Source organism: Ranitomeya imitator, unplaced genomic scaffold (genome assembly GCF_032444005.1).
Source record: "Ranitomeya imitator isolate aRanImi1 unplaced genomic scaffold, aRanImi1.pri SCAFFOLD_1630, whole genome shotgun sequence".
NCBI lineage: Eukaryota > Metazoa > Chordata > Amphibia > Anura > Dendrobatidae > Ranitomeya > Ranitomeya imitator.
The window spans coordinates 39,298-65,390 of NW_027193998.1; the positions used below are offsets into that span (position 1 = coordinate 39,298).

General features: G+C 46.0%; 3 non-coding genes across 3 annotated transcripts; all 3 read right to left on the reverse strand.

Annotated features, from left to right (window-relative positions):
* Positions 1–1,748: 1,748 nt before the first annotated feature.
* On the reverse strand, positions 1,749–1,830 carry TRNAS-UGA (transfer RNA serine (anticodon UGA)). Its single transcript has one exon. It is a non-coding gene; the product is annotated as a tRNA-Ser (tRNA).
* An 8,313-nt stretch (positions 1,831–10,143) lies between these two features.
* Positions 10,144–10,215, reverse strand: TRNAG-UCC (transfer RNA glycine (anticodon UCC)). The gene has a single exon. It is a non-coding gene; the product is annotated as a tRNA-Gly (tRNA).
* A 451-nt stretch (positions 10,216–10,666) lies between these two features.
* On the reverse strand, positions 10,667–10,740 carry TRNAN-GUU (transfer RNA asparagine (anticodon GUU)). The gene has a single exon. It is a non-coding gene; the product is annotated as a tRNA-Asn (tRNA).
* Between the last annotated feature and the right edge of the window lie 15,353 nt (positions 10,741–26,093).

Genomic DNA, 26,093 nt, shown 5'->3' on the forward strand with positions numbered 1-26,093 from the left:
ATGGCAAAAAAATGCTTCCAATCTGTTTCCGAGAGCCACCCTGCCTTCCACATAGTCCAGTCTCTCTGGCCAGGAGGCTGGACCACATAATCATCAACCTGATCCTCCTTCCTCAAACCATGGCGCGCCCCAAGAGTGAGGAGGAGCGAGTCTTTACATTTCCATTTATTATTTGTGATCTCTCGCCCTGCACTTTTCAAGAGGGACATGAAGAGATCATGTGTAGTGATTCCCAATATTTGAGCAGCCACTGTCAGAAGAAGATGACGGTGTGCAACGGCAATTAGTGTCTCAAGCAGTCGATGATGATGAGACACAGTTGCTAACAAGTGAAGTTGTTAAGTCAACCGTCAGGAGGAGGACCAAAGTGCGGAGATGATGGACGTTGAAGTCACTGATCCAACCTAACGAGGTGCCATGCAGAGCGAGGACAGCAGTGCAGAGGTGGCGGGATCAGCAGCACTGCAAACGGCAAGAAGAGGCAGTGGGGTGGTCAGAGGGAAAAGGCGTATAACTATTCCACACATAAGGCAAGTTCCCAGACCAAGGGTTTTCCTTTTTTTTGTGTATTCCCATGCACCCTTCCCCAGGCAAAAAATTGCATATAATCTATTGTTTCTTTTTATTGTCCTCCTCAAATTCAAAACTATCCCTCCCACAGCACCTATCCCTGCACTAATTGCAGCTAGCAGTGCTATGAATAGGGAAAAGAATAGAACAGATGTAACCCTGATAAAGACTGTTGGTTTTACTTTGTAGCAGCAATGACTGTAAGGCTATAAACCTTACCTATATGCCTAGAATGTACAACTATCCCTATACCAGTCTCTGGTTGCTGTTGTTATACTCATGTGCTGTTGTATAACACTGTGGTGCCATACAGTGGCACCTGACTAGAAGGCTATGTTCACACTTTGCGGATTTTGCTGCGGATCCGCAGCGGATTTGACCGCTGCGGATCCGCAGCAGTTTCCCCTGAGTTTACATTACAATGTAAACCTATGGGAAACAAAAAACGCTGTGCACATGCTGCGGAAAAATCCGCGCGGAAACGCTGCGGATTACATTCCGCAGCATGTCACTTCTTTTCTGCGGATTTTCACCTGCTCCAATAGGAAACTGCAGATGAAAATCCGCAGAAGAAACCACAGTAAAAACCGCGATAAATCCGCAGTAAAAACCGCGATGGGTTTTCACTGCGGATTTTGGAATTCCACTGCGGAAAAATCCGCAGTGGAATCTGCAAAGTGTGCACATAGCCTAACAGCAGTGACCGGAGCAGACTCACCATGTAAATATAAGGATTGTGGATGCGCCCGTGCAGTTACTCCATCCAACTCTAGTCCTGGGTATCAATAGATGGTGTTATCTCCTAACTCTCCAGATGTGAAACTAAGCAATCAGTATTGGGAATCATCAACATGGAGCGGCCATTGTGGATCCGGTGCCTCATACATAGCACAGACCGAGAGCCCAGGAGCTGAACCGGAGGGAGAATATTATATCGGTACAATAGAATAATTTCCGATAAGGGACGTTTATACAATCACAGCTCGTCCGGATCCATGGAAGCTCCTGACTCTCCATATGAGATTCTGGCTGGTAACAAGTCAATATGGCAACGATTCCACTGAAGTACTTCAAGTATTCTGAGAAAGCTCATCTCCAGATGTAAAGGAGAAAACAATATTCAAAGCCCCTCCTACAGGAAATGTCTGCTTAATTCCTTGGCCAAAAAAGCTTTCACACGTAGTCGGCAGGATTCGAACCTGCGCGGGGAGACCCCAATGGATTTCAAGTCCATCGCCTTAACCACTCGGCCACGACTACAACTGAGGAGTCTTCCATGGTGTGATGTCACCTGCTCATTATCTTCAGGCTTGTCACTCACTACACTGAGGTGTGAGGCTTACAATACTGTCACCGACTCGACAATGTACTCATAGGAGGAGACACGGATCCTGCACCACACCCATGTCATACTGTCCTCTGGAGACAGCTGAAACTGGATCTGCCACTGTTTCTTTGATTATTTTTGTGCATTCTTTTGTCATATTGTTGCTGAAAAAGGTAATCTGAGAAAATGGTGCCTGACCTGGATGAGGCTTCATGTCCTCTGTGCTTCCTGCAGTTGTTTTCTCCGATGAAGCAAATTCATTTTTTCTTAAGAACTCACCATGAATAAAGAATGGGATCTACACCCTCCCCAAGAGCAACTTCTCCCATCATCCAGGAGCAATGTGGTGATGATCCTTTCTCCAGCTGACTTTGTCTCAAGGCAAAAGTGAAAACTAAGTGGCACAGATAACAAATACTTCACCTTTTGGGTCCAGGAAACTCGTCAGTAGTGATAAGTGAGCATGCTCGTGTGCTAACAGAGTATCTTTAGCATGCTCAAATACTATGTTCGAGTCCCTATCATCAGACGCCTTATCCAGAGTGACACATGGGAAACCTGGGCCCAACCAAGATGAAGAGCTGGAGGATGAAGAGGTCCCTGAATTCCTGGATTCTGCCAGGACGGTGGCAGCTATGCAAGAGCAGGTGCAGGTAGTGTCTCGAGAATGCATAATGGGTCGGTCCCATGATGAGTGGGTCCGGTTACAACAAGAAGACGGGGAACTCGCTCAAATGAGACAGTGGGTAACGGTAAAGCAACTTCCCAGTCAGAAAGAGACAGGCTACTGTATCGCTGTATCGAAAGATCCAACTTCAGAGGGAGCTAGGTATCACTTGGCAGGTGTTGATCCCTGAGGCGTTGCTAACCAAGGTGGCCACAGAAGTACACAAAAGAGGAGCTCACTTCGGTCAGGAGAAAACTTTTCAGTGGCTGCAATGATTAGTTTATCATCCTCAGCTGAAGGCTGTGGTGGAAGAATCCTGTCGGCTATGTAGAAGCTGTGAATTAGCCAAACCTCCAGAATAGAGATCTCCCACACACCATCGTGACCTCTGCTCCGCTGGAAGTACTGATGATAGACTATCTGACAATTGGCCTGGCTCATCAAGGATATGAACATTGTCTGGTGATGACAGATCACTTCGCGAAGTTTGCCTTTGTGACCCTGACACGTGTTCAAAACGTTGAACCCACTGCACATGCCATCTGCAAAAATTTAATTCAGGTGTATGGCTGCACGAAGCAAATCCACTCTGATCAAGGCACCTGTTTTCTTGGGACAGTGATGGAAGGATTTCACCGGATTTCACCGTCTGTACCAGATCGAAAAATCTCGGACAATGCCTTACCACCCTCAGGGAAATGGAGCCTGTGAACAGTTCAATCGCACTCTGATTCAGTTGTTAAGGATGCTGGAGGAAGATCGAAAGGTCTGGTGGCCTGAATTCATGACTGAGTTAGTGTGGGTGTACAATAACCGAATCCATCGTACACTCTTAATACCCTGCTGTTCGGCCTCCCAGGAAGAGAAATTACCGAGCTGGAGCTGGATCCAGAGGAGGACTACCCAGGGATGGGGGTGTCCACCTGGGTCCGAGAACATCATCATCATCTGCAGACTCTACATCATCTGGTACAGACCAGATTTCCGAAAACTTAGCATCCAGAAACAACTCAGGGACAGCTCTCCAAGCTGGGGACCGTGTGCTGGTTTGAGATAAACGTCCTCAAGATAAGCTGGAGTACTGGTGGGAGAAGATTCCGTATCGGGTGAAGAGAAGAATCAACTCCGAAGAACCCATCTAGGAAATCCAACCTGAAGGGGAAGAAAACTATTCCACTCATATAGTTCACCGGAATATGCTACGGAATTGTTTGTCAAAAAATCCTGACCAGATAGAGGAGATGCAAAATGCTCCTGAAATACCCCTGCCAGTCGTGGCTGATTGTGAAGAAGAAGAAGGCCCAGAACAGCCACCTGTAGAAACAAGAGAGGGACAAGAGACTGAAGTCCCTGTAGTGACTGTCCCGTTGGAAATGGGAGCGTCACCACCCTCACCTGTGCAACCTGACTCAACTACCCAACTTGACTCGACTACTCCTTCTGACTTACGGAGCTTCGAATGAGCAACAGCCGGAATGACCCCCAACTGATACAATCAAGATCAATTTATATGGTAAAAAATCAGTCAAAGAATAGGAGAATGTCAATGTGTTTTACAATAGCTCTTGCCCGTGGAATGGCGAGCAAAAGGAGAGGAGGAGTGTAAGAAGATGGACTAGACCGGGGGAATCTCTCTTGTGCCGGTTCCGGAACTGTCGGGGGTGTCACCATTGTTGCCCAGGGGAAAGCTTTCCAACCCGGACCGATCTTTACATTTGACAGCAGGGGGCATGATGATGATAGAAGGCCCTGTGTGAGTGAAAGAAGGGGCAGACTTGGCGGGAAGACAGAGCACGCAGCATGGCAAGGTTGGTGCTCCATCCTCTGAGTATCGTGATAGCGCAAGCTCGTGTGGTAGATTCCCTGTTTCCAGGTACACTGACTGTGGACACACATCTGCCATGTGCCCGTTGCCTCCCATGACCGAAAGCTACAGACGCTCCTGGCTGGTGGTTAGTGCACGCGTGCCGCCTAAGACAGACCGGGTGACTCATCTAGAACTGTACCATTCCTCACCCACTTACTGCTGCCGAGCTGAGTCACGCTCTGGCGGTGTTACAGATTGTGCTGCACCCCGTACGATGAACCTTGGATTCAGGACCCCGCTTAGTAAAATGAGTATTCACTGCCATCGCCGGGAACCGGACCTCCAGCATTTTCATGATGACACCGGAGTCATCACGTGCCAGTTGCCTGGGCGCCACCGTTGGAACTTAAAAATTTCAAATTTCAAAAAACAAATTTAAAAAAACTGACCGACCGTCACATCCAAACATAAACTAAGTGTGAACGGATGCTGAACCTAGAGTTACCAACCCGCATACAGTTAAATAAATAAGGCAGCACACTGCAGCGCTAAAACATGAAACATGAAAATTGAACTGCATTACTGCACTAGAAAGAAGAAAAAATGAGAGCGTTTTGGCCAATTCATGTGTACCTGGTAGCCACATTAAGGCATCTCTTGTATACCAGGTCCTAAACTTTCCTTTCCTCGCTGAGAATAAACGTCTTCATCTGAATGGGAAACTTGGAACTTAAGACTTTGCAACCAGGAATCTGGCGAAACTGATAAGTTAATTCTTTCATGAACAGTTGCTTTATCCGTTACCTTACCCCGCACTCATATCATACTAATATCACCTCCCATACCCCCTCTTTAACCCATTACCTCCCTGCCTCGAGAATACCCCTGCTAATAAATCTGTTAATTCTTGATCTGCCTCCTGTCTGTTACTGTATCCCGCTACCTGCTCACAGCTATTCGAAAGCCGCAACACATGCATGGATAGCCTGTTTGTCAGGCAATCGCTTCATGTGTTGCAGCTGTTGGACAGCCAGGAGATACGCAGCCTCTGCAGCTCAAACATAATATTCGAGCACGCCAAAGATACTCTGTTAGCACATGAGCGTCCTTGGGTAACACCTTTTCGGAGCATGTTCACCCAACGCTACCCCCCCCCCCCCCCCGATCTCATTATCATTAAGAACCTGGGATCAGTCCTCTAAAAGAGACAAAGAAAACCTAGAAATTGTGATGATTCTGAGCTCAAAGGAGACAAGAACGGGCTGCCATCAGTCGGGATCTGTCCAAAAGCCGATATCCAGTTGACCAGTGAGAAGGGCAGAAAACTGGAGAATAAAGGGCCGCACTGGGAATATTGAGGCATCATTGAGAGTTTATGAATTTGACAGTAACAGTGTAAAAACTCATGAAATGTTTATGATTGTCCATCAGTAACCAACGAAACAGCCGACTAAAAGAGCAAAATCACTGAAGAGGCAAAATGTGAGAACCCAAATTTGTGTCAATTTCAAAACTTTTGCTTACAATTGAAGGTAAATATCCTCGATGATGATCTGCAGCAGCCAAACAGGTAAAAGGGAGAAGATGAAGAGATGGCTACTTCCTGCAGCTGCTCACTGCCAGCCATCAGGGTGGCCATGGACAGTCACTGCTATAAACCGCGGGCGCATGCAGCTCTTCATGACTGAAAGCCATGTGATTAACCCCACAGAAGGTTTTGCTATTCTTAGCTGCATTTTACAGTAAAAATCATGGTCCCTCCACTAAGGGAGGCATGGTGGAGGCAACATTGTGCTTCGGGCAATTTTTTGCCACCCGGAACTGGGTCTTTAGTCAAAATCAAGGGACTTATGGGCAGTTTCAAATACAGCACACATCAATTTCACAACAAAACCTTCAGGCCTCTCATAAAAAGCTGAAGATGAATTCCACCTTTCAGCATGACAATAACCAGAAGTGACCTCCAAATCACCAAAAGGATGAAGATCAGAGTTCTGGAACGGGCAAGCCAGAGCCAAAAGCTGAATCCAAGTGACATCTTCTGGTGACCTGATAAGGGCGCTGTGCCCGGAAGATGCCCCCACTATCTGGCCGATGTAGAGCTGCAGCAAGGAGGAGCGGGCACAGATCACCAATCCCAGATGTGACGCACTGATAAATTCCAACCTCAAAAGACTGAATGCTGCCAAAAATTAATTGGGGAGAGCAAAAAATCATTAGTAAAAGGGTTCTGCTTTTTTTTTTACACTTGATAAAGATGCCATTACTGCATTGAAACGCGTAGTGGATACTAAAGATCCTGCGTAGAATAAAGCAGCAAGAGATATCTTTCCAACAAAGCAGTCAATTTTTGAACATGTTTTAACCTGTTTTAGCAAAATCTACTAGACTTATGTCTCCACTTACAAAGCTCTCGACAGAGCCGCACCGCTCCACATCTGCTTCCTCATTTCTGTCTACCACCCTACCTGTCCTCCACAGTGCTGTACTGCCCCACATCTCTTCCTCATCTATGACTACCACCTACCCATCCTCTCCACAGTGCAGTCCCCCTACATCTCATCTCGGTCTACCACCTACCCATCCTCTCCACAGTGCAGTCCCCCTACATCTCATCTCGGTCTACCACCTATCCATCCTCTCCACAGTGCACCCCCCTACATCTCCTCCTCATTTCTATCACCTACCCATCCTCTCCACAGTGCTGCACTGCACTACATCTCCTCCTCATCTCTGTATACCACCTACCCGTCCTCTCCACAGAGCTGCACCGCTCCACATCTCATTCTCATCTGCCTATTACCCTACCCATCTTCTCCACAGTGCGGCCCCCTACATCTCCTACTCATTTCTGTCTACCACCTTTCCTGTCCTCTCTACTGTGCTGAGCCGCCCTACAACTACTCCTCATCTCTGTCTACCACCCTACCTGTACACTCCACAGAGCTGCACTGCCCTATATTTTCTCATCTCTGTCTACCACCTACCCATCCTCTCCACAGTGCACCCCCCTACATCTCCTCCTCATTTCTGTCTATCACCTACCCGTCCTCTCCACAGAGCTGCACCGCTCTACATCTCATTCTCATCTGCCTATTACCCTACTCATCCTCTCCACAGTGCGGCCCCCATACATCTCCTACTCATTTCTGTCTACCACCCTTCCTGTCCTCTCTACTGTGCTGCACCGCCCTACATCTACTCCTCATCTCTGTCTACCACCCGAGGACACAAGAATGAGGACACAAGGTTGCAGTCTCTTTGCCTGGTTTACTGGAGACTTCAGGTATCCACAGTCCAGGGCACCAGATCACAAGTACAGGCAGGGTCCGGCCAGCTTGGAAGCAAGTTCAGAGTCCCCTCTACCAGGTGGAGATGAAAGTCTTCCTCATAGCATGGTGGTATTGAAGTCCCTTACTGCCTATGGCTTCTAGCAAGGTCCTCACAGTTCCTCTCTTTCCTCCATAAAGGTGGGACTCAAACCTGTATGACAGGTGGCTCGAGTCTTTTTATAGGGTCTCTATCACGACCTGGGCTCTATGCGCCACTGTGCCTCCTAGGTATTAGGGTGGACGGGTAACGTATAGTCCAGCTGTCCTGACGGTTTCTGCCGTGCATCCTAGAGTCTGACACAACCTCGGTTTTACAGCTACCGGTATCTGCGCTCTCCAGGGAGGTAGCCCAGTCACAGCTATCTTTCCCAGATGTCACTCTCCTGTGCTTTGCTCTCCTGCACGCTCTCTATAATCTATTCTTTCCTTCTAAATTCTCTTTCTCCAGGAGCTGCAGCAACTCTGGCTGCATGGCCCTTTCAGTCCTTACGACCCTCATGGTCAGACTGCTCTCTTCTCTGTCCCTCAGACTGCTTACTGACTTCCCCTCCATCCAGAATATATCTATAGAGAAGTTCCCCTGAAAACAGGGTTCAGAGCTCCCCCTTCTGGCCTGGAGTGTGTACGTGTTGCATGTTAGTGTTTACCTGATAGAAGAGATCTTCCCTTGCTTCCAAGTGTGGCATCCCTCCCCCCATGAGGAAAGCAATGCCACTGTAACAACCAGGACCCTGGGGTGTTACATATCCTCTCCTTATCTCTGTCTACTACCTACCTTTCCTCTTCACAGTGCTACACTACTCTACATCTCCTCCTCATCTCTGTCTACCACCTACCCATCCTCTCCACATTGCTGCCTCACTCCACATCTCCTCCTCACCTCTGTCTATCACCCTACCTGTGCTCTCCATTCTGCTAGCGATGCTATATTGACATCCTGCAAAATCCGAACCCCACACCTCATATGGTATAATGCTGCCCCCTCATATGGTATAATGCTGCCTCTCCCATAGGGTATAATGCAGCCCCCTCATACGGTATAATGCAGCTCCCCTCATAGGGTATTATTATTAATATTATTATTCCCCTCATAGGGTGCAATTCAGCCCCCTCATAGGGTCTAATGCAGCCCCCTCATAGGGTATAATGCAGCCCCCTCATATGGTATAATGCAGCCCCCTCATAGGGTTTAATGCAGTTCCCTCATACGGTATAATGCTGCCCCCTCATACGGTATAATGCAGGCCTCCTCATATGGTATAATACTGCCCCTTCATCGTGTATAATGAAGCCCCCTTGATAGGGTATAATGCTGCCCCCTCATACGGTATAATGCTGCTCCCTCATACGGTATAATGCAGGCCTCCTCATATGGTATAATGCTGCCCCCTCATCGTGTATAATGAAGCCCCCTTGATAGGGTATAATGCTGCCCCCCTCATAGGGTATAATTTTGCACCTCTCATATTGTACAATGAAACTAGGACTCACTGATATATTTATATAAAAAAACAAACCACAATACTCGCCTCTCCTCCCCGCTCCTACACTGAATCCGGCTCTGTTCCGGTTTCAGCAGATGCATTGCCGTCTGCCTGACACTCACTGGGTATGCAATGAAGTATCCTCCATGTATGATGCCGATATAGTTGAATGCAGTGTGCAATGGGAGGTCCCATAATGGACGCGTGGGCTGGGGGCTCCAGGGGGAGCAGGGGCTCTGCTCTGCTGGCCCTGATAGCGGGCAGTGTTAGCCGCAGCCCACCTCATAGGGTATAATGCAGCCCCCCTCATAGGGTATAATGCAGCCCCCTCATAGGGTATAATGCAGCCCCCCTCATAGGGTATAATGCAGCCCCCCTCATAGGGTATAATGCAGCCCCCCTCATAGGGTATAATGCAGCCCCCCTCATAGGGTATAATGCAGCCCCCCTCATAGGGTATAATGCAGCCCCCCTCATAGGGTACGGGGACAGGCTTTAGCCGTAGGAGCCAGGTTCTGCCTCCTGTCACCTGCTGCTGCTCCGCCATCACCGGGGGCCCTCATAGCAGGTGTGTCGCTATTAGTGACACGCCACTGGATAGAGGCCCCTGGAGCAGCAGGGGCCCTAGACAACTGCTGGCCCTGTGTGCCAGCAAGAATCAGTGCCTGGGCCCTCCATAGAATCCCGTGGGCCCATTCGACCCTGAATAACCATATAATAAATGCACGGAGATAATTCCATAAAGTTATTCCAAACAATAATAGACGGATATAAGGTGTAAAATGCCACAAAAAGCTCAGAATCACTGAGAGATGTCGAATTCCAAGATTTATCACTTCATAAAGTGACTCTCGTCAGATATGAAAAACGTGCTCTGGCCGGGAAGTTCTTAAAAAAGATCTTCTATTGAGTTTGTGAGGAGGTTTTATAAATTAAAGGAAAAAAAAAAATAATACTGCGTTGGCCGGGAATCGAACCCGGGTCAACTGCTTGGAAGGCAGCTATGCTCACCACTATACCACCAACGCTACATGTCATCATCTTTCACGTAACTCCAGCACTTTACAGGGGTGGGGGGGACAAACTCTCACAAGATGTCTCCCATTAACCTCTTTGTTCCCCTTCTGTTCACTCACGGTCAGGGTCTATGGAGCAGGATAAGGGGCCGTGCCGCCACATACAGGGCAGATGGCGGCTGTGTTACCTTAGAATAGACTCACAAGATGTCTCCCTTACAGCTCAGCCATCGGCCGACCTCTGCTGATTTTCCAGAATCTATTATTCAATATGTTTGAATAAAAGAACAAATATAATTTCACCCATAGAAACAACCAATCACTGGGGAAGGAAGTTTTCTTTATCCCATCAGATGTTTTCAACCTTCTGGCAAATACAAGCGCTGCTGCAACAGAGATGTTTCTTGAGGAAGACGCTGAGCACCAATGCGAAACCTTCTTCAACTGTAGCAAAAGGGTGCAACGTCCCTGGGTGGACTCGAACCACCAACCTTTCGGTTAACAGCCGAACGCGCTAACCGATTGCGCCACAGAGACATCTATACCATCTCAGCATCTGAAGACACAACAAAGGTCATGTTTTCTCAGTGCACATGATTACTGGTTGATGGTGACTATTGGTCTTCTGGTTCGGAGGACATGATTACTGGTTGATGGTGACTATTGGTCTTCTGGTTCGGAGGACATGATTACTGGTTGATGGTGACTATTGGTCTTCTGGTTCGGAGGACAACACCAGATAATGTTGTGAATTTTCTCTACATTGAGGTGTTCTCAGAATGATTATGACTATTGTCACCCATACAGTTCTTCCTGCTTTGTGTGAAATTATGGTGGTGTAACATTTTTAAAAACCACTTGGACTGGAACAGTTGACAAAATATTTTAGTTCCAAAATGTGATTATTTGTATTCATACAGTTTAACGTGCTTTGCGTGAAATTACGTTTGTTTTAAATAAAATAAATGACCTTGGCCTTCTACAGGTGACCACATTTTGTTGTTCAAAAATTGACTATTGCATTCATATAGTTTAACCTGCTTCATGTGAAATTAAGGTGGTTCGAAATAAAAAAAAACGCTTTGCCTGCTGCAGATTACCAAATTTAGTTTTTTTATTCCCAATTTTTTTTTTCAATTATTCAAGGAAACTTGGTTTCCAGATGCCCAGCAATTACAGAATACCTAAGGTAAGGTATGGGGAAGTGGAAGTGCTGATGATGGTGAACGCAGATGCTGAGGTTGTGGGGCAGGTGTGACTACGCTTGATGCTGAAGCACAGGAAACACGCCCATCCACAGCACATAGGTTCCTGTCCCACTTTGCAGGAAGGCATGGTACACCACTTCTGAAGCCAGGCCAATGCAAACAGGTGGATGGTTGAATAGCAGATAATGCTTCCAGCATGCTTGCCAGCACCAAACTAATCTACCACATGGTTCAGTCTCACCACCCAAGAGTCTGGATCACTTAATTCTCATCCTGACCCTCCTTCCTTCCACCATGTCAAGTCCCAGGAGACCAGTGATAGCACTTTCCTCTTCAAATCACACCTCACAACTTGCACACTTGACCCCATCCCACCTCCTCCCCAACCTCACCACCACATTCATCCCATCCTTAACCCATCTTTTCAACCTATCAATAACTTCTGGTACCTTCCCCACTGCTTTCAAACATGCCACAATCACGCTTATCCTCAAAAAGCCATACCTCGACCCGAGCGCTATGTCCAGCTATTGCCCCATATCGCTGCTCCCATTCGCTTCCAAATTCAATGAGCAGCAAGTCCAAGCCGAACCTTCATCCCATCTCTGTTATGGCTGGCAATCAGGCAACACAGCGTGCAGTAATCAGCGCACATACAGAGATCTGGCAATAACCAAAAACAATAGGACGAGCTCTGAGACGTGGAATCTCTGTAGACTGCAGTACCTGATCTATCCTCACACAACTATAAGCAGCAGTGGATTGCGCCTATCAACTACCTATGCAACTCGGCACTGCCTGAGGAGCTGACTAGCCTGAAGATAGAAATACAAGCCTGACTTACCTCAGAGAAATACCCCAAAGGAATAGGCAGCCCCCCACATATAATGACTGTTAGCAAGATGAAAAGACAAACGTAGGAATGAAATAGATTCAGCAAAGTGAGGCCCGATATTCTAGACAGAGCGAGGATAGCAAAGAGAACTATGCAGTCTACAAAAAACCCTAAAACGAAAACCACGCAAAGGGGCAAAAAGACCCACCGTGCCGAACTAACAGCACGGCGGTGCACCCCTTTGCTTCTCAGAGCTTCCAGCAAAAGTTAATAGCAAGCTGGACAGAAAAAACAGAAAACAAACTAGAAGCACTTATCTAGCAGAGCAGCAGGCCCAAGGAAAGATGCAGTAGCTCAGATCCAACACTGGAACATTGACAAGGAGCAAGGAAGACAGACTCAGGTGGAGCTAAATAGCAAGGCAGCCAACGAGCTCACCAAAACACCTGAGGGAGGAAGCCCAGAGACTGCAATACCACTTGTGACCACAGAAGTGAACTCAGCCACAGAATTCACAACAGTACCCCCCCTTGAGGAGGGGTCACCGAACCCTCACCAGAACCCCCAGGCCGACCAGGATGAGCCCGGAAGGTATGAAATCACAAAATCAAAACGAGCAAAAAATAACGACCAACGGGCCTGTCTAGGATTCAAGCGCTTGGCAGACTCAAGATAAGTAAGGTTCTTATGATCAGTCAAAACCACCACGCGATGCTTAGCACCCTCAAGCCAATGACGCCCAATCATCCTGGTCAGCGGAAACAAAACATCTCAGATATGTTTCCAAGGTGTGATTGGTTCGTTCGGTCTGGCCATTAGTCTGAGGATGGAAGGCCGAGGAAAAAGATAGGTCAATGCCCATCCTACCACAAAAGGCTCGCCAGAACCTCGAGACAAACTGGGAACCTCTGTCAGAAACAATATTCTCAGGAATGCCATGTAAACGAACCACATGCTGGAAGAACAAAGGCACCAAATCAGAGGAGGAAGGCAATTTAACCAAGGGCACCAGATGGACCATTTTAGAAAAGCGATCACAGACCACCCAAATGACCGACATTTTTTGAGAAACGGGAAGGTCAGAAATGAAATCCATCGAAATATGTGTCCAAGGCCTCTTCGGGACCGGCAAGGGCAAAAGCAACCCACTGGCACGTGAACAGCAGGGCTTAGCCCTAGCACAAATTCCACAGGACTGCACAAAAGCACGCACATCCCGTGACAGAGATGGCCACCAGAAGGATCTAGCAACCAACTCCCTGGTACCAAAGATTCCACTGTTATGGCTGGCAATCAGGCAACACAGCGTGCAGTAATCAGCGCACATACAGAGATCTGGCAATAACCAAAAACAATAGGACGAGCTCTGAGACGTGGAATCTCTGTAGACTGCAGTACCTGATCTATCCTCACACAACTATAAGCAGCAGTGGATTGCGCCTATCAACTACCTATGCAACTCGGCACTGCCTGAGGAGCTGACTAGCCTGAAGATAGAAATACAAGCCTGACTTACCTCAGAGAAATACCCCAAAGGAATAGGCAGCCCCCCACATATAATGACTGTTAGCAAGATGAAAAGACAAACGTAGGAATGAAATAGATTCAGCAAAGTGAGGCCCGATATTCTAGACAGAGCGAGGATAGCAAAGAGAACTATGCAGTCTACAAAAAACCCTAAAACGAAAACCACGCAAAGGGGCAAAAAGACCCACCGTGCCGAACTAACAGCACGGCGGTGCACCCCTTTGCTTCTCAGAGCTTCCAGCAAAAGTTAATAGCAAGCTGGACAGAAAAAACAGAAAACAAACTAGAAGCACTTATCTAGCAGAGCAGCAGGCCCAAGGAAAGATGCAGTAGCTCAGATCCAACACTGGAACATTGACAAGGAGCAAGGAAGACAGACTCAGGTGGAGCTGAATAGCAAGGCAGCCAACGAGCTCACCAAAACACCTGAGGGAGGAAGCCCAGAGACTGCAATACCACTTGTGACCACAGAAGTGAACTCAGCCACAGAATTCACAACACATCTCTCATCTAAATTGCTTGTTGATAATCTACAATCTGGCTTCTGACCTTATCATTCCACTGAAACTGCCCTGACCAAAATGGCTAATGACTTGCTTACAGCCAAAGCTAGCAGACACTGCTCTATACTCCTCCTTCTAGACCTGTCCTCTGCCTTTGACACAATTGCCTCCTACTACAGATCTTCTCTTCCTTTGGTGTCAAAGACATTGCCCTATCTTGGATCTACGCATACCTTTCCAACCACACATTTAGCATCTCCAACTTTCACACTATCTCCTCATCTAGCCCTCTCTCTATTGAAGTTCCTCGAGGCTCTAACCTAGGACCCCTATTTTTTTTCCATCTATACTCTCGGCCTGGGACAACTCATAAACTCCCATGGCTTCCAGTACCATCTATACGCTTGTGACACTCAGATCCACTTCTCTGCTGTCCGGAATCCCAGAGTGTCTATCAGCCAAATCCTCTTTCTTCTTTCTACACTGCAGTGTAGCATAGAGGATGGCAGGTGTCTATGCCTTTTCATGTAGCACTTTAGCACTTTATCTCCCATGCAAGCTAGTCCCCTGATGATCCAGCTTGAAAGAAACGCGTTGGGACACCGATATAGGGAGAGTGCAGGGCACGTTATATTTTAGGGGTAGATGTGGACGGCCCTTGTAAGGGCGGGAGCTTGGGGATTCAGCTTTATTGATAGCCCCTATAGGGATTGACAGGGTATTGTCTCCTGACGCTGTGGCATGATGGATTCTTTCATTCCAGCAAGTTTTGGCTCCACTTTACTGGTCCTTGGCAATTGGTGAGACTGTTCCATTTTATATATTTGTTCATGTTTCACACCAATTGACCCCTGCTCCTTTTTTGTGATACCTGCTGATATTTATGCAACCAAGGTTATCCATTTATTTGTTTTGGCACTCAACTAGTGCTTTTGCATGTGTGTGTTACCGTTATCAAATAAGGTACCTTGGGTTGATTAATAAACACAATGGGCCATTGAGAGTGTTGTTTGATTAAACCCTTAGGAGAACTAATCCAGTTATGATGTAGTACCTGACAGGTCACATTATGTAGTACCCTTTTTATATTCCTCTTTAGGTGACATTATTTTTTGTACTTTTTCTTTTTATATATACACATTCAGTTATGTTTTAATCCCTAACTCTTGACTCTGCCCTGTCCTTCAAACCGCACATCCAAGCTCTTTCCACCTCCTGTCACCTCCAGCTCAAAAATATTTCTAGAATCCGTCCTTTCCTCAACCCTCAATCTTCTAAAATTCTTGTATATGCCCTCATCACCTCATCCTGTAGAATGTAAGCCCCCCAGGGCAGGGTCCTCGCCCCTCTGTATCAGTCCGTCATTGTTAGTTTGTTTACTGTATTGATATCTGTAATTTGTATGTAACCCCTTCTCATGTACAGCACCATGGAATCAATGCTGCTATATAAATAATAATAATAATCGTAATATATTCAAAAAGCTATCTACCATTATTGTTATTATTATTATTTATTGTTATAGCGCCATTTATTCCATGGTGCTTTACATGTGAGGAGGGGTATACATAAAAGAAAAAAAGCAAATATGATTCCGGACCGGGTTGGACTGGCCCCTTCCACACATGTGTCTTATGAATAAGTTTGTGGAAAGTTCTCTGTTTTCTGTGTATCGCTCCCCTCTTTTTAAATACATTTTAATCGTGTGCACCAATAAAATGTATACCTTTTGTTACATTTTTTGTGGTCAATCACTTTTTTGGTCTAGTCCTAAGTACGTTTTTGTGAATACCCACTCAGATTAAGCAATGGTGACATTCGCTAACTTGGATGTGTATTTCCATAGTGAGGAGTGTGACAGACGAGGCACCATTGGGTCGGTATTGGGACCTGTTCTCTTCAACATATTCATTAATGATCTGGTAGAAGGTTTACACAGTAAAATATCGATATTTGCAGATGATACAAAACTATGTAAAGCAGTTAATACAAGAGAAGATAGTATTCTGCTACAGATGGATCTGGATAAGTTGGAAACTTGGGCTGAAAGGTGGCAGATGAGGTTTAACAATGATAAATGTAAGGTTATACACATGGGAAGAGGGAATCAATATCACCATTACACACTGAACGGGAAACCACTGGGTAAATCTGACAGGGAGAAGGACTTGGGGATCCTAGTTAATGATAAACTTACCTGGAGCAGCCAGTGCCAGGCAGCAGCTGCCAAGGCAAACAGGATCATGGGGTGCATTAAAAGAGGTCTGGATACACATGATGAGAGCATTATACTGCCTCTGTACAAATCCCTAGTTAGACCGCACATGGAGTACTGTGTCCAGTTTTGGGCACCGGTGCTCAGGAAGGATATAATGGAACTAGAGAGAGTACAAAGGAGGGCAACAAAATTAATAAAGGGGATGGGAGAACTACAATACCCAGATAGATTAGCGAAATTAGGATTATTTAGTCTAGAAAAAAGACGACTGAGGGGCGATCTAATAACATGTATAAGTATATAAGGGGACAATACAAATATCTCGCTGAGGATCTGTTTATACCAAGGAAGGTGACGGGCACAAGGGGGCATTCTTTGCGTCTGGAGGAGAGAAGGTTTTTCCACCAACATAGAAGAGGATTCTTTACTGTTAGGGCAGTGAGAATCTGGAATTGCTTGCCTGAGGAGGTGGTGATGGCGAACTCAGTCGAGGGGTTCAAGAGAGGCCTGGATGTCTTCCTGGAGCAGAACAATATTGTATCATACAATTATTAGGTTCTGTAGAAGGACGTAGATCTGGGGATTTGTTATGATGGAATATAGGCTGAACTGGATGGACAAATGTCTTTTTTCGGCCTTACTAACTATGTTACTATGTTACCATAATGAGGAGTGTGTTATGGGAAGAAGCAGAACAGAGATAGCAAGATTCTGTATCTGCATCCAGTGGCACAGCAATATGGCCAAAGCATCGGGACCCTGTGTGGTGAATTTAAATAAAGAAGGAGAGGTCAGCTGCAGTGAAGACGTCCTGGAGCCCAAAGGAGGTGGAGTTGTGGGTTAGAGGTTAAACCTGAGACAACTGGATAGACCAAAGAAACTAACTTCACAAAAGGGCCAATCGTAAAATATAACTTTTATTAATGGACAATAATAATAAAATAGTCACATTGGTGAAGGAACACCTCAAACACAGAACAGAAGGTGGGTAGTCCAGAGAGGCTCCAAGATAAGAATTAATACATAGTGAATAACACGTATCCAGACATGTGTCCATATACAGTTAGTCATGTACCTATCTATAATGATATATAACCACTAATGAGTAAAATAAATAATAAGTACAGCAAGGTATAGTTACCAATTCAGAGCGCTCCTGGAGACCCACCACACCCGACGCGCGTTTCGCTTGAAATGCTTCGTCTCACCCCCAGAGGTAAAATACTGACCAAATACTCAACAAGTTGTCGCGGACGTGGTGTGTGGAACCACTGTGCCATGGACAGCCTGGAGGGGCGTGACTAAGCAAACCCCTGACGGTTCATTAGAGCCTATGATGATACGGTTAGACTTGGCTCCCGATGAACGCCAGGTGCCACTCCAGGACAGACCAACAGTCGCACAGCAGCTGGACCCAGAAGGACAGACTGGATGGAGCAGCAGACAGTGTCCGTATCAGAGTGCAGCAGGCAGGATTTGCACTCTCCCTGATGAAGGCACACCGCCAAAACACAAGGTCGCATGGTTCCTGGTAAGACATGCTAACTATATCTGTGATATCACTATAGGATACTATGGGTTCAATACCCACACCCCAGTGTTGCACCTTATATGTGCAGCACCCCAGAGTCCTGGTCGTTGCAGTAATGTCGCTCTGCCACTAAGGGGAGTGATGTTATGTCTGATTGCACTAAAGGAGTTCACCTGACCAGGTATCACAGTCACACATTACACTTCACACTCCGGCCACCAGGGGGAGCAAAAGGCACTATGTATTAGGCCACTCCTCACACTCTGGTAAAACTGGGGGTTGGACAGGAAGTTAGGGAGAACGCAGCCTAGGAGAGATCCAGGGAGGACCTGTCAGGGGTGAGTTCCTGACAGGGGCCTAGCAGAACGAATAGAAAGCAACGGAACCACGCCTGCACTACCTTGCAGCAGCATCCTAAGGAAGGACATGAAGCGAAGGATATTGTGGAGAAGTGAGAAACGAAATCGCAGCACAAGGAGATAGACCAGTAGGAGTCGTGCCCCGAGAATGGCAACATCCTACTGAGGCGCGTAGCCGGTGACCGGAACGTTGAGGAAGTAACAGACTTCAAGCATTACTTCAAACAGCGGCAGGACAGTTGATTTTAGGTTGGCTGTCTACCTTACATCACCTAAGCAGACATAGGGGGCAAAGTTGGAGAGGGGCGTCTCTAGGGTCCCAGAATAGCTCCGAGCCTTCCCATCAAACGGGTGTGTTCTATCCAGACAATAACTTGGGGGACGGAGAGCAAGAGAAAGAACAGATATGACAGTTGTGAGGACTATCCCGAATGCTCAGCAGAGAAGGACTACATCACACAGGCGCTAGTGGTAGGCACTGATTTCCACCTGCAAAGGGAACTCTGGATGTGTCTTCGGACCGGCCGGTCTCAGATAGCCCTGTTAAGCGTGCTCTGGATTGAGGATCCTGAAGTCTTCAGTAAAAGGTAAAGAGACTGCAACCCTGTGTCCTCGTTATTAACTGCGCCTCACATCATCGCCACCTACATTACTGGGAAGCCCTGGGGACATACTTCACCTGTGGGAAGGTATACCATCTAGCTGCCATTCCATCACCCCAGCGGACCCCTAAGCAGCGTCGGTCACCCTGACCGAACACCACAGGTGGCGTCACAAACCCTTGACAAACTACCATCACCCCTTTCATTGGACGCCCCTTAGCAGGGTCATGGACCGGGTCCAGCCACCGTGACAACCCCGGCACCGAGACAGAGAAAGGACCGGTACCGAGTACCCCGTGGCCCTGTGTCTGGGGGCGCTCCATATGCATTGCAGGCACTTTAGCCATGTGGAGTTATGGGAACACAGTCAATACAAATTATGATTAGTGTTTATTTTTCGATGTAAATGTCACTTATTTCGGCACTCAGCTGTTTACTTCCCAATCTTTTCAATTACACTGTGCATTAGCACTACGTCTTGGTCTTGCCTGCCATTTGGTGGTGCCACATATTTTCTTTGGCTCATAATTATGCACTATTGGCACTGTTTTAATGAATTGGTTTTTTTTTAAGTATTTCTAATAAAATATTGTAATTTTATTGTTCGCTATAAGCTTCTTTTTCTATGCTTTCTCTAGGATTTGCACCAGAGAGCAGTAAGTACTGGTATGCGACCTTACACAACATAGACTGTGAACAGTAAGGTTTCTCAGGCACCTCCCCAGTGGGGGAGGAAGCAATCTATACATACTGCCCTACAGCTATTGGCTGGGGAGGAAATAGCAAGTGCATGTGCTGGCCCTTTAAGAGGGTGGGAGCACGCGCACGTGCTCCAAGGACATGGCTAGCGGACCGGCTGGAAGTTCTGCTGGAAGCATGTGGAGCACGAGAAAGGGGAGAACTGACCTGCTCCTGTGTAACGTGTTTTGCTACTGTGCCAGTCCACAGTCCTGACTTTTGACTTCAGCACGCCAGTCCTGATGAATCGGACCCTAAGCATTGTGCCGGCTCTCTTGTACATACTCTACACCAGATCCCTCAGTACCGACGGCCTTGTTTCTGTAATATGGCTGCTGCTTTCCTTGGGATTGTAAGACATCGAGGGTTCCCGCACCATCTGAGGATCTGCAGCCAGAAAGCAGAATATCTCAACGTACTAACAACTCGCACTCCGAGAAACCTGATTCTCTGGTGCCTGGGGTCACCCATGTAACCTCATAAATATATCTTAAGTGTTCATTATTTACTGGTCAGTAAAGTTCTGACTTTAGACACACAATTATTTATAAAAAGCCAAATTAAAAGAGCCAAACTTCCCATACCCGGGAGTCGAACCCGGGCCGCCTGGGTGAAAACCAGGAATCCTGACCGCTAGACCATATGGGAGAAGCTTACCTTCTGCCACAATTGTAGAGTAACAAGATTCCTCAGATCCGACCCAACTGGCCTGAAATAATTCATCAACTGCACAGCGAGAGGAGGGAAAAAATGGGGCCTCGATATTTTTTTTTGTTCCGAAAAGCAATTGCTGTAGACAGAAGCATTTAGATGAAATGTAATGATGAAGAGTATAAAACACAACCGTTTAGCAGAGGATGGTTTCGATCCATCGACCTCTGGGTTATGGGCCCAGCACGCTTCCGCTGCGCCACTCTGCTTATGGTGGAGGATGCTCAGAGTTGAAGTCTAATTACTGCCTGCCTTCTGGTCTATGTCATGTAATTTATCAGCCATTTCTTATCTGTTGGCAACTAAATTATTCTTGGTGCTTTGCAAATGTTTCTTTGTTTTTCACCTTTTATTTCAGGAGACGATTTGAGGAAACGGCTCCTACATTTAGCACAAAAGACAATAATTGATAAAACAAAGGACGTTTCTTATTTACTTTGCTTCTCTCTGGGGAAAACGATGAGAAATGTAGAAAAAAAATTGCTTCTATCCGGGCAAATTATCTTTGCGTTAATGACCAGCTCAGATCAATTCCATCGTCTGTGAGATCAGTCAGAAATCTAGGAGGGTAAACTCTGCTCCCGGGGCCGTGTGTAATGAGGGAGCGGAGCTGTGATTCCGGATTCCACCCGTTAGAAGCAATTTTGCATGAGGTGAGGCCGCTACTCGGCACAGTAGGACCTTGTAGTTCTCCAGTGATGGTCGCCTCGCACTGTATCATGGAATAAGAGGGATTATTTTGACTAAAACTCTACAAAGAAAAACAAAAAGTTTGTTCCATCCCCTTTGGAAGATGCAGGCACCCGCCTCAGATGTCTTCATCTGTATCTTTTTCCTCTCTCGTCACCAGGCGGCCGGTCACTTTCCATCTGATGTTTTCTTCCTCGGTGAAGCGGCTGGTTAATAGCGGAGCATTATATACCGTCGTCCTCTCCACCATCACAATGGTTCCCAGAGACCGGGACGATCACAACACGGATGAGGCCGACTGTAGAGTAATGTCTACCGATAGGTCAGAACTCTCGGTCAATACCGCAGATTCTGCTGTAGGAAAGAAACTTTATTCATCCGCATACTGTTGCATCACAGACCAGAAAAGTCCTCACAAGAACAGAGATCAGACGTAGAATATGGATGTCTAAGGCTACGTGCACATTTGCGTCTTTGGGCGCAGTGTCGTCGACATAACGCATACACAACGCAGCGTTTTTTGACGCATGCGTTGTTCTCTAAATTTAATGAAGATTCAAAACGCCCAAAAAAGTGTCAAGACACTACATCACTTGCATTTAACTCAAAAAACGCATGCATCGACCAACGCAGGTCAACGCAGGCGCCTGCGCCCTATGCGTTTTACATTGACACTAATGTGATTTTTAGACGCATGTACGACGCAAGTGCATTGCATGCGTTGATTATCGAAAATGTGACGCAGGAAAAATGCTACACATAGCGTCGTACGCGCCCTGTCTGGTGCGCGAAATTGACGCATTCGCCGTACAATGCATCAAAACGCATACCGGCGCATGTCCATGTGCCCCCCATGTTAAAGATAGGGGCGCATGACGCATGCGTCGGTATGCGTCGACGACGCTGCGCCCAAAGACACAAATGTGAACGTAGCCTTAAAATGATGAGCAGACTGATCCTTGATGAAATATTTATTAAGAATTGATGCTGAATAATCCCTTTTTTATGATTCAAATTACACAAATCTAGAAATGTGGCGGCCATTTTGCTGGATTCAGATTGGCCAGGGATGTGGGTGTAAAACTGGCCTCGACACACGTTATGATGTCATGATGTGCATCACGGTGTAAATGGCGCAGAAAGCTCCAAAGAAGAGAAAAGAAAACATAGTAACATAGTAACATAGTTAGTAAGGCCGAAAAAAGACATTTGTCCATCCAGTTCAGCCTATATTCCATCATAATAAATACCCAGATCTACGTCCTTCTACAGAACCTAATAATTGTATGATACAATATTGTTCTGCTCCAGGAAGACATCCAGGCCTCTCTTGAACCCCTCGACTGAGTTCGCCATCACCACCTCCTCAGGCAAGCAATTCCAGATTCTCACTGCCCTAACAGTAAAGAGTCCTCTTCTATGTTGGTGGAAAAACCTTCTCTCCTCCAGACGCAAAGAATGCCCCCTTGTGCCCGTCACCTTCCTTGGTATAAACAGATCCTCAGCGAGATATTTGTATTGTCCCCTTATATACTTATACATGGTTATTAGATCGCCCCTCAGTCGTCTTTTTTCTAGACTAAATAATCCTAATTTCGCTAATCTATCTGGGTATTGTAGTTCTCCCATCCCCTTTATTAATTTTGTTGCCCTCCTTTGTACTCTCTCTAGTTCCATTATATCCTTCCTGAGCACCGGTGCCCAAAACTGGACACAGTACTCCATGTGCGGTCTAACTAGGGATTTGTACAGAGGCAGTATAATGCTCTCATCATGTGTATCCAGACCTCTTTTAATGCACCCCATGATCCTGTTTGCCTTGGCAGCTGCTGCCTGGCACTGGCTGCTCCAGGTAAGTTTATCATTAACTAGGATCCCCAAGTCCTTCTCCCTGTCAGATTTACCCAGTGGTTTCCCGTTCAGTGTGTAATGGTGATATTGATTCCCTCTTCCCATGTGTATAACCTTACATTTATCATTGTTAAACCTCATCTGCCACCTTTCAGCCCAAGTTTCCAACTTATCCAGATCCATCTGTAGCAGAATACTATCTTCTCTTGTACTAACTGCTTTACATAGTTTTGTATCATCTGCAAATATCGATATTTTACTGTGTAAACCTTCTACCAGATCATTAATGAATATGTTGAAGAGAACAGGTCCCAATACTGACCCCTGCGGTCCCCACTGGTCACAGCGACCCAGTTAGAGACTATACCATTTATAACCACCCTCTGCTTTCTATCACTAAGCCAGTTACTAACCCATTTACACACATTTTCCCCCAGACCAAGCATTCTCATTTTGTGTACCAACCTCTTGTGCGGCACGGTATCAAACGCTTTGGAAAAATCGAGATATACCACGTCCAATGACTCACCGTGGTCCAGCCTATAGCTTACCTCTTCATAAAAACTGATTAGATTGGTTTGACAGGAGCGATTTCTCATAAACCCATGCTGATATGGAGTTAAACAGTTATTCTCATTGAGATAATCCAGAATAACATCCCTCAGAAACCCTTCAAATATTTTGCCAACAATAGAGGTGAGACTTACTGGCCTATAATTTCCAGGTTCACTTTTAGAGCCCTTTTTGAATATTGGCACCACATTTGCTATGCGCCAGTCCTGCGGAACAGACCCTGTCGCTATAGAGTCCCTAAAAATAAGAAATAATGGTTTATCTATTACATTACTTAGTTCTCTTAGTACTCGTGGGTGTATGCCATCCGGACCCGGAGATTTATCTATTTTAATCTTATTTAGCCGGTTTCGCACCTCTTCTTGGGTTAGATTGGTGACCCTTAATATAGGGTTTTCATTGTTTCTTGGGAATTCACCTGGCATTTCATTTTCCACCGTGAATACCGTGGAGAAGAAGGTGTTTAATATGTTAGCTTTTTCCTCGTCATCTACAACCATTCTTTCCTCACTATTTTTTAAGGGGCCTACATTTTCAGTTTTTATTCTTTTACTATTGATATAGTTGAAAAACAGTTTGGGATTAGTTTTACTCTCCTTAGCAATGTGCTTCTCTGTTTCCTTTTTGGCAGCTTTAATTAGTTTTTTAGATAAAGTATTTTTCTCCCTATAGTTTTTTAGAGCTTCAATGGTGCCATCCTGCTTTAGTAGTGCAAATGCTTTCTTTTTACTGTTAATTGCCTGTCTTACTTCTTTGTTTAGCCACATTGGGTTTTTCCTATTTCTAGTCCTTTTATTCCCACAAGGTATAAACCGCTTACACTGCCTATTTAGGATGTTCTTAAACATTTCCCATTTATTATCTGTATTCTCATTTCTGAGGATATTGTCCCAGTCTACCAGATTAAGGGCATCTCTAAGCTGGTCAAACTTTGCCTTCCTAAAGTTCAGTGTTTTTGTGACTCCCTGACAAGTCCCCCTAGTGAAAGACAGGTGAAACTGCACAATATTGTGGTCGCTATTTCCTAGATGCCCGACCACCTGCAGATTTGTTATTCTGTCAGGTCTATTAGATAGTATTAGGTCTAAAAGTGCTGCTCCTCTGGTTGGATTCTGCACCAATTGTGAAAGATAATTTTTCTTGGTTATTAGCAGAAACCTGTTGCCTTTATGGGTTTCACAGGTTTCTGTTTCCCAGTTAATATCCGGGTAGTTAAAGTCCCCCATAACCAGGACCTCATTATGGGTTGCAGCTTCATCTATCTGCTTTAGAAGTAGACTTTCCATGCTTTCTGTTATATTTGGGGGTTTGTAACAGACCCCAATGAGAATTTTGTTACAATTTTTCCCTCCATGAATTTCAACCCATATGGACTCGACATCCTCATTCCCTTCGCTAATATCCTCCCTTAAAGTGGACTTTAGACAAGACTTTACATAGAGACAAACCCCTCCTCCTCTCCGATTTTTACGATCCTTTCTAAACAGACTGTAACCCTGTAAGTTAACTGCCCAGTCATAGCTTTCATCTAACCATGTCTCGGTTATTCCCACTATGTCAAAGTTACCTGTAGATATTTCTGCTTCTAGTTCTTCCATCTTGTTTGTCAGGCTTCTGGCGTTTGCGAGCATGCAGTTTAGAGGATTTTGTTTTGTTCCAATCTCCTCACTGTGGATTGTTTTAGAAATGTTCTTACCTCCCTTCTGAGTATGTTTTCCTGGGTCGTCTTTGTTCGAGTCTAATGTTTTTCTTCCCGTCCCCTCTTCTTCTAGTTTAACGCCCTCCTGATGAGTGTAGCGAGTCTTCTGGCGAATGTGTGTTTCCCAGGTTTGTTGAGGTGTAGTCCGTCTCTGGCGAGGAGTCCATCATACCAGTAATTCACACCGTGGTCCAGGAATCCAAATCCTTGTTGTCTGCACCATCGTCTTAGCCAGTTGTTTGCATCAAGGATCCTGTTCCATCTCCTGGTGCCATGCCCGTCTACTGGAAGGATAGAAGAAAAAACTACCTGTGCATCCAGTTCCTTTACTTTCTTCCCCAACTCTTCAAAGTCCTTGCAGATTGTCGGTAGGTCCTTCCTTGCCGTGTCATTGGTGCCAACATGTATCAGAAGAAATGGGTGGACGTCCTTGGAGCTGAAGAGCTTTGGTATCCTATCGGTCACATCCTTGATCATCGCACCTGGAAGGCAGCATACTTCTCTTGCAGTTATGTCCGGTCTGCAGATGGCTGCTTCGGTGCCTCTCAGTAGTGAGTCTCCCACCACCACCACTCTTCGTTGCTTCTTGGCTGTACTTTTTGCTGTCACTTGTTGCTGTGTGCCCTTTTCTTTTTTGCTTGCTGGTATTGCTTCATTCTTAGGTGTGCCATCTTCATCCTCTACAAAGATTTGATATCGGTTCTTCAGTTGTGTGGTTGGTGATTTCTCCATGGTCTTCTTGCTTCTTTTGGTCACATGCTTCCACTCATCTGCTTTTGGAGGTTCTCTGACACTTTTTGCACCTTCTGTGACCAGTAGAGATGCTTCTGTTCTGTCTAGAAAGT